Raw genomic sequence first — 9,831 nt, forward strand, 5'->3', positions numbered from 1 at the left:
CTGGCAGCGTTATTTAATTCTCTCCACAGTTGTTTCTCCAGCCCACGGTATTTGAAAGGCCTAAATTCTGCCAAAATTGCCACGGGAAGGTACTCGGGGGAGGGTGTGGGGTGCTTTTTTCACTGCCCCTGAGGCAGAGCTGGTGTCCTTGGTGATGGGAAGCCGGGGAACGCCGTCTCCTGATGCTTTCCCAATTCCAGCTCCCTGGGGACCCTCATCTCCACTTCATTATGAGTCAATTAATTAACTCCCACTGTTAGCTCTTCCCATTTCCCCCTCAAGAAGTCGCCGAGGCTGAACAATCACCCACAGGCCGTCAGCCACCGCACCTCCTGACATCCCCCTCGCCAGTCACGGAGAAAAGCCCATGGCTTGCGGCTTAGCTAAGAAAGTTGCCTCTGATTTTCCACAGGGATGGGAGTTTCGTGAGGGATGCGATGAGCCCAGCAGGAAATGCCTCATCCGGAGCTTTTCCAGTGCTGGGTTTGTGATTCACAGCAGCAGTGAATCCACCGTGTTGGATTCAGCAGTGTTTCCACCCCGCAGCTTGCTCCCCGGTGGACTGCAAGCTCTGACACCATCCCTGGGTCACCTTCCCGGCACTGCTCATCCCTGGGTGGGCAAGGGAATACAGGTCTCTTGGATTTGAATGTCCCCTCTTGAGGCTGAGTTTGAAATCTTTGGCCTTCCTTTAGAAAACTGATCCTAAATCCTCTATTCCAGTAACTGGCTTCCCTTGCCTGCCTGCAGGTGCAGGAGCACATGGATGTTTGGGACCTCAGGAGCTGATGGGGCCAGAGATGGCAGGAATGACACGCATGATCTCTGCTGAGTCCTTACCAAGTTTTCATCTCTCCATCTGGTTTCTGCCATCCCTCCCCTGCCATCTGCTGCCCACTCTCCCACCCATCACCATGTGCTCCTCTCCAGCTTTCTCCTCCCATAGCCTCACCTCCCTCTCCATCCTTCATTTCTTTTCCCTTCCCCAGGTCACACCAGACCACACACGAGGGACACTTTTGGTGCCGAGACCTCCCTGGCCCAAGCAGCCCCATGGTGGGCACAGCATGAGATAGAGGGGGATGTCTCCACGTATCCCCTCACCACAGAAGCCTCCTTGGCATCAGGACCCCACCATACCTGAGCTGGTGGCCCCAGGACCAGTGGTAGCCCCATCAAAGCTCCCTTCCCAGCACCCTCCAGCCGGCTCCCCATCGCCTCCTTCCTCTGCTCCAGCCTCTCACTTGCTCTGTGGCTCCTTGATGACAAAAACCACTGGCCACATGAAAGCAGCTGCCCAAAGCCAGTGAGGGGCCTGGGGGCTGTGTGGGAGGTAAGGGCCAGCATAGCCCCAGCGGGGACGCAGGGACTGAGTCATTAACGAGATGATGAGGATTGCAGGGCCGGTTCGTTAGCGCTGCAAGGCAGTTGTCATGTTGGCTGCCTGTGCCATCCTCAGAGCAGCTCTGGGAGGGATGGTGTGCATGCAAACCTAAGCCCTTTTCCTCCTTATTTTACCTGGGAGAGGATCCTGGGGGCCATGTGGAGCTGGTCCCAAGAGGAATGGGCCGGGGATGTGCCCCAAGCGAGACGGGGATGCTCGGGGCAGGTAGAGGGATGTGTCAGCTGGGGTCACCTCCGTCACACAGCCCCCCCTGACCTTCATACTTGCCTGCTGCCTCACTGCTCCGGGTGGATGTGCCCACTGCGGTGTCGTAAGGAGCTGGAGAGGAAACAGATTTCCCAATCAGCCATCCCGCTGGCAGCCCACGGTGCCGGGAACAGCAAAGCCAGGGGTAACGGGGAACTGCCTCACGCCCAGGCCAGGGCACGTCTGCCAAGCCCAGGCCTGGTGGGAGAAAGAAGAGAGGGGCCATGGATTACCCCCGACTGATGTTCAGGTGTTGCAGTTTGCGAGGATTGTTCCTGCTCGCTGTTCCTCCGTGGATGGGAAAGCCTCGCTCAGTGCAGGTCCTGGCACACAACCAGAGGGAGGGAAGGGATCCCCCTCTGCTGAGCAGGGAGAGCCTGGGCAGCCTCCTCCACCCTCTGCTCAACCACCTGGGGTTTGTCGGCATATAAGAAGCCACCTGAAGGTGACCAAAAACCTCCTGCCATGGGATGTTGGGTGGGACAGGGCATCGGTGACTCCTGGAACAAGCTTGGTTCCTCGTTTTCCTGGGGCTCCCATCATCGCCTTGGGATGGGAGGTAGCCATTCCATGAAAATCTGACCTCCTCTTCAATTCCCCCTGAACTCATTTCCAAGGAAAAGATGACACTGAAGCAGGAGAAAGGGGTTTTTTTGCTCCGGGGAAGAAATTCAAACCACATGCGGGCAGGCTCGCCGCAGTAGCAGGGGGAGGGACCAGGGCTGCGAGAGAGCAGGCTCTGGGCAGCAAGGCCCAAGTAAAGTCAATTAGCACTTTCAAGACTCTGAACGTGCTGGAGCGCTGTGCTTTGAGCAGGAATAATCCCTGTCGGAGGGATGTTGCCAAGAGGGCTGGAAAATAATTAGGAAGCCCGAAGCCCCAGTGCTTCCCAGAAAAGCCTGTTAGCTCTGCAGTGGAAACCTTGCTTGCAGGGAGTGCAGCACACAAAAACAGTCATGACTCATCAGCTGAATGGAGCTAAACTCAATTTTTCGGAGGTCAACACGCTCGACTCCTAATGAACTTCACCCTGGGTGAGATTCCTGCAGAGTTCAGGGGATGCCCAACACACCTGAGAGCACCGGGTGTTGGTTTATGTGTTATGGCTCATCCTGAGACACCCTCCCCAGCTCTCGGGGGATCTCGGACGTGAATCCGAACGGCCGGGGAACAGCCTGGGAGGAACAAAACAAGACCATCAATCACCCTTGCTTCACTCCCGCCCCAGTCTGCAGGCTCAGCCCGGCTTGCATTGTGCGGAGCCGGAGGGACTCCACATCAAAGAGGGGACCAGCTGGCTGCCGCCCGCCCCACAGCCCAGACGGGCAGCGCCCTGCCCACCAGCTGCCTGCCTGCCCTGCCTGCCCTGCCTGCCCTGCCTGCCCTTTCTGTCCTTTCTGTCCTTTCTGTCCTTTCTGCCCTGCCTGCTCGGGCTCTGCCTCCTCTCGCTGCCGGGCAGTGAAGGTGGGGTCCCATCCCCTGCTCCCTGCTCCACTGGGAGATGCTGGAGGTTCTGTGGGCTGCGGGGGAAGGTGCCAAGGTGGGTGAGCAGGGATGTTCCTTCTCCAGCCCACCGTAGCATCCAGGGCAAGGAGGAGGAGGAGGCACCTTGTCCTGGAGCGTTCTCGGGGCTGCGTGAAGCCTGCGGGATGGCACAGCCCGCTCCTGCCCTGCACCTCCCGCTGTCCTCACAACCCCCTGCCCATCACCGTGACTCCCATGACACGGGGCAGTTGCTTTCCCCCCCTTCGCCCCCCACCCCGGGCTGCTGCCCCGGCTCTGCTGCAGACAGTACATTCATTTTTGGGATGTCTCTCGCAGCTCCCCAGCGTTTCTCTCCACCCCAGGCACGCAGGGGTGGTTGTGAGGCAATGTTCTCAGGGAGTATCAGCTTTCCCGGCGCTCTGTTGGGTAACCGCTCGCTTTTCTTCTGACGAACTGATGGAGAATGTCCCCCCCTTGACAAAAAGGACCCGGTGGGGCTGGGGACGGCAAAGGGGGGAGCGGGAGGGTCTGGTGGTGGTGGGCTTGGCGGGGTGAGCCATATGGGATGGGGACTCTGGTCAAGGGAGAGGCCCCACATCCCCCTGGAGTGATGTCCCATGGCAGGAGCAGCAGCACAGCAGCAATTTGGGTTTGCAACCCCCCCAAAATATCTCCAGTTTCCTCACAGTTGGGGAGTGAGGCAGGAAAACCCCACAGCAGGGTGGGTGTTAGCATCTGGGGGGTGACTCTGGGCATTCGCCCTCCCTGAGGGCTTGGGGTGGGTGGGTGCAGGGTACACGGGTGCCCGCTGTAGGTAACAATCAACATTTTTTCCAGTTTGCTGATTAGGAAGCAGAATAAAAGCCACAGAAGTGCAAGTCTGGGTGTTTAAAAGGAAAATTCTCCTCCAGGTGCCAGATTTATTAAAGGAAGGCAAGGGGGGGAAAAAACCAAAACAGGAGGGAGAGGCAGGGTCACAAAGAACATCTGGGGCAGGAGGGCAGGATGTGGGGTTGGGCAACGTTGGGTGCACGGGGGGAGAAATGAGGATGGGGACTGCAGGAAGCCCCTGTGTCCCCATGCCAACAAGGTGACCACCAAGGTGACACCGAGGTGTCCCTTGGCACAGCAGTGGGGCGAGTGGTCCCCAGCTCCCCCCATGTGCCTGGAGCATCAGCAGGGCTGATCCGTGGCCCATTAACTGGTAGGAAACTGCTCCAAACTGGGCAGGATCTGGGACAGACTCTCAGCATCGCTGCCAGAGCTGGAGCTGCCCAGATACAGAAGCACTAAACAGGGGGCTACGATTTGACGTGGCAGCAAACCCTTCTTGGTTCCTTCAAGTCCCCCCTTTTCCCTGGGGGCCCCAGGAACCCCTGGAAGTGCCAGCCAGCAAGGCTGGGGGTGGCAGAGCCATGGCCCCCGGCCCCTCGCCACCCACCTCCTCCGGGTGCCTGCACACAGGCAAGGCATTTGCACTTACACATGTAAAGCATTAGGATTTGTTTAGAAGCCCTTTATTGTCATATTTTGTTCTTTATTTCCTACAAATTAAATTTGCTGAGGAATATGTGCGGATTGTGAAATTATTTTGAGAACAGTTCCTCTGGGTTTTTTAATTTCCTTTGTATTAAATTTTTACAGTGTTTAAAAGACTATGAAAAAAAATTATATATATCAAAAAAAATAAGTAGGAAAAATCCCACGGAGGGAAGCAGAAGGGCCTGAGAAGGTGACCAGCTGTGGGCTGGCATCAGGAGCAGCTGCTGCCACCTCCAGTAGCACAGGTGATGGGGACAGCCTGGCACAGATGCCAGGGTCCTGCCCGCCCTGCTGTCCTGCCCCTGGGAATCTGGGGTTGCAAGAGAACAGTCCAGCTACCCCGGAGGACACGGTGGCCACAGCAGTTCCCACCTGTCACCCAGCTCAGCCTTTCCCTTCCCTTTGCTCCTGGTTCCAGATCAGTGCCAGCTCCCCTGCACCAGCCCACAGGGCTCCACTGACCCCTTGCCCACGTTTCCACCCCAGAGCAGTCACCGAGTGTGGATGTGAACAGCCACAGCCAGGCTGTCCAAAGCCTCCTTCCTCTGCCACCACTTTCACACGTGATAATCTTCCCAGTTATTCCCCTGAGTTGCCACCGCTGCAGAACGCTGCCCCCCGCGAAGGGCTCGACATCTCGGCAGCGTTAGGGACCCCTTTCACTGCTGGGAGCCACCCCTCCATCCCCTCTGTCCCTTGCACTGGGTGTCTCCAGCTCACTTAAAATCGCAGACACATTTTTCATCTCTTTATTTCTACCTCTGTCATCGTCATTGTTTCAGGCTGCTGCAAATTGGGACCCGGCTGGGCACTGATGCTGCTGCTCTGCTCCACCCAGCAGCCACCCCTCAGGGAGGCAAGAAGGCTCTGCTCGGGGGATGGGGACAGGGACCAGGCTGGCACCCACCTCCTGACACCACTCCCCTGCTGGCTTTTCCACCCCAGTCTGTGGAACTGCTTCCCCCGTGGGTCACGGTGGCTCAGAGGGTGCTGGGGCTGTGCTGGTGTCCAGAGAGGGTCTGGGTGACATCTGCAGTGGGGTTGCTGGGGGGGTCTGGATGTCACTGCAGGATCCCTTACGGTTTCCTGAGGGGCTGTGGGGGCTCGGCAGCATCGGGGGTGGGGGCTGAAGGCAGCAGGAAAGGCAAACACGGGGCAGCAGCAGCCCCAGGCTCGAGGGAAAGGGGACAAGGAGTCCCCTCCTGTATTTGCAGTGCCCCTAAGAGCCAAGGGGGACTCGGGGACTCGATGCCACTGTCCTGTCCCCTGCCCAGGGCCGGCTGCTTCGGCTGCTTTGTGCCTCTGGTGCACAGCGCGGTGGAGACAGGGAGGGAGGGAGAAAAGGAGAGAGGGAAGGAAGGAGGAAGGGAGGGAGAGAGAAAAGGAGAGAGGGAGGGAGAGAGGGAGGGAGCGCCCGGGCTCCTCCCAGCTCTACGGGAGTGAACGGGCGGGCAGTGTGGAAAAACATTCTGTGACAGGATTTCTCCATTAATAAGAAGGGGAAGGAAGGATTCAGTGAGTGCGTGACTCCCATCGAGAGTGAGAGTGAGAGTGAGGAGATGCCAGGACTGCACACAGGGAAGTTGTCCAGTGCAGTAGGATGCTACTGGAGAGCTGGCAGCACTGTCTGACTGGGAAGAATGACCAAGGGTGTTGGGATAAACTGGGAGTAACACAGCCCTGCAGGGCTCCAGGGGTGTGGAGATGCAGGGAGGCAAAGATGTGAGGGTGTTGGGATGCAGGGAGGCAGAGATGCAGGGATGGAGGGATTTGAATGAGAAGGTAGGGATGCAGGAATGCAAAAGCTGACCCGATGGTCCCTCTGCCCGTGCAGATCATAGAATCATAGAATCATAGAATAGATCCTCTCTCCAGGGCCAGGGTGCTGAGGCCACCTCAGCTCAGCTTGGCTCGGCTCAGCTCTGCTCCTCTGGGCCTGCTGGGGAACTTGCCAGAGTGACAAGAGAGAACTGGGAGCAGAGCAGAGCCCAGCTCTTGATCTCTTCTAGGAAAAGAGGGGCCACACCAAAAACTTTTTGAAATTCCTTCCCAGAGCCTTGGCTGACAGCCTCTGCCTCTTGCTGAAGCATTTAGACCCTGGCAGTGCTGGGGCTCAAGCCCTGGACACACTGTTCATCCCTCTCCCAGCATCCTGCTCTGGGAGCTGGAGCTCTTCCCGTGGCTCAGTCCCCTCATCCCAGGGACTTCTGCAGGTTTCCAGGTGTGGACCTGTCCCTACCAGGCACCTTCAGGACCCTCGTTGTCCCCATAGAGGCAGGATGGCCAGGTCTGCACTGCTGGACAAACAGCCAGGGAAAAGCAGGGATGGATGGAGCACCTGAGAGGAGGATGCCAAGTGATGGTGTCCCCCCTTGCCACGACAGGGCTGTCCCCTCAGGTGGGGACCCACAGCCACCTGGAAAGCTGAGAGCATCCAGAGTGCATGTGGGGCTGGGAGGAGACAGGGGGATCTGGGAATGTATTTTTTCTGCACATATTTTTCCTTCATTTAATTCTTTTTTCCTGAAATTCCCAAGTGAAGAATTCTTTCCATGAGCCAGAGCCTGCTGCAGCAGCTCTGCTCCTGGCTGTGGGCACTGGGAATCAGCCAAGCATTGTGCCCCCCATCCCTGCTCTAGGGCTGAGGGTCGGGGCAGGCTCAGCCCTTCCAGCACCCTCCTGGGCAGAGCTTCAGCTCCTCTCACCCACCCCCACCCCTTTTCCTTGCTGCTTTTTGGGGGTGATGGCAAAGCTGAAGCTCCTCTGGCCTTGGAGGGGGAAGATGCCTGTGACCCAATAGCATTTTAAACAGCTCAGGCTTTGTATTTATTCCAGCTCCTGAAAATTGAATTTGTTTGTAGCATAAACAGGATATAAAAGGCTGAAAAAGAAAAACAACCCAAAAAGTAAAAGGAGAGGGGAACATTTTTCTCCATGGTTTTGCCTGCAATGGAGGAAGTGACCTGTGGGGACCACATCCCCTGGCTGTTTGTAAAACTCTTCTAATGGCAAACAGACTCCAGGGATCAGCTCTACCCAGTGTCCCGGGATGGCTCCTGACCTTGGGGTTGTGTTAAAGGTCTGTCCTTCTCCATTTCTCCTCTGTCCTCCTTTTTTTTTTTTTTTAATTCTTTTTTCTTTTTTTTATTTTCCTTCATGGTGTTCTCCAAGATCCTGGGTGGTTTCTGGTGCTCCCTGGTGTCAGCCACAGCCAGGGCTGCCAGGTGGTAATCATTTTCCTGACTGTTGGCTAACTCCAATTATCACTCCATTTGCACTTCAGAAATATTAAAATGTGTGTCCCTCCTGTTATTAATTCTGAGAAAAGCCTCTGTAAGTCACCATGACACACGGCTCCTGTCCCCATGTCCCTGGGGTGCTGGCAGCCACTGGTGGACATGGTCCAGGTTGGCCCTGGCTGTGCCACGTCCCCAGGCTGGGCTGGGAAGGAGCTCCCGGTGGATACAGGGATCAGCACTGGGAGCTGGGATGTCAGCAAGGTGGGAACAAAGTCTGAGGGGCAAAGAGGGACCCCTGTCCCCACGGGAGACCCAAAATCCCCAGGGATGGGGCAGGATGTGCTGGGGACATACAGGGTGGCTCTGCCAACACAAGAGGACCAAGAGCTGGGGCTGTATTTGGGGATGATTTGGGGGAACAAGTGCTGGTCCCTGCTGCTCTCTCTGGGTGAAGTCCCTTGTCCGTGGCCCTCCATGGACACCTTCTCCCTGTGCCAGTGCCTCAGGTCCATCAAAGGACCCACTCACAGACAGCCCCAGGGCCAAGGCTGTTTCCTTCTGGCTCTCTGCCCATTGCCTCAGCACATCTGGGCAGTTCTGGCCAGGAGCAGAGGAGCTGGCAGATTCTGTCACTGCACAGATGACATCCTGCTGCCAGGGGTGTCACCAGGCTCAGCTCTGCTCTGCAGGTCTGGCTGCAACCAGCAGGACCCTCTGTGATAAACTGAGCTGTCACCAAGAGGCTGGATTTGAGGCAAACTGGTTTCAAGCTCCTCTCCAACACCACAACCCCTCTGCAGCTGAGTCCCAGCCTGGCAATGCCCACACACCCGCCATGTGCCACCCCTCTGTGGCACCCATGGGGACATCCCAGGGCCACTACCAGCCCCTGCACCGTGTCCCTTTGCCAGGCACGTGCACCAGGAGCCAGGGCAGCAATGGGGCACGTGTGGGGCTGCCACGGTGAGGGTGAGGGTGAGGGTGAGTGTCAGCCACGGGTGCTGGAGCCAGGAGTGTGATGGTTCCTCCACAGCCCAGCTGCTGCCAGGGGGAATTTCCCCATCCAGGAGCAGGAGCCTGCCCAAAGCTCTTTGTCTTCTGCTGAATTCCAGCTGGTGAGAGTCATCCGCTGGAGTCAGAGGATTTACCCTCCTGGGGAATTATGTGCAAGAGGGAACCACGTAGTCACAATAAAATCATGTGAAAAAGGATGAGACTTCTGCGTGCTGCCTCACGTGGAGCCAGGAACATCCATCTGACTGATGCTTCCATCTGTCTTTCTCAATAGTTGCCTTAAATAGCACAAATATTAAAAGAAATTTGATTGGATTTTGGCAAAACTGATTCTTAGGAGAATAGAAGAGGGCCAGTTACTAAAATACCACTGGCTTGCTCCCTTCTAGTCACAAGCACGTGATCTGCACTGCAGGACAGACAGGCAGCTGATAACTGTGCCTGGTGGAGAGGAGGATGCTCTGTGGTGGGATGGCTGCAATTGCAGGAAGAGGGCTTTGAGCAATTTTTACACCATGTCTCAGTTCCCTGAAGACCTCCCCGGTCTCTTGCTTTTGGTTTCACCTTTTGCTTTTGGTTTCACCTCCCGTCATCTTGCCCAGAAATTCCATGATGTTGCAGAGCAGGAATCTGGTTTCAGGTTCAGTGTCAGGGACTTCTCCCCGTTGTGTTTGCTCTGATTTCACCCGTCCAGCTCAGCTGCTCCTCAGTGGGTAGGGAGAGGTGGCAGAGTCCCGGTGGCACACGCAGGATGGAGACAGATGTTGGTTGGTCACACGGGGCTGGGTGGAAGCCTGGGGGATGCTGGAGCTGGGGAGATCCTTCTGCAGAGACACTGTCCTGACCTGCCTGCTGCTGGGAAGGAGTAGGACAAACCCTTCACCAACCCCCAGCCACCAC

Source organism: Calypte anna, chromosome 20, assembly GCF_003957555.1.
Source record: "Calypte anna isolate BGI_N300 chromosome 20, bCalAnn1_v1.p, whole genome shotgun sequence".
NCBI classification, from domain to species: Eukaryota; Metazoa; Chordata; class Aves; order Apodiformes; family Trochilidae; genus Calypte; species Calypte anna.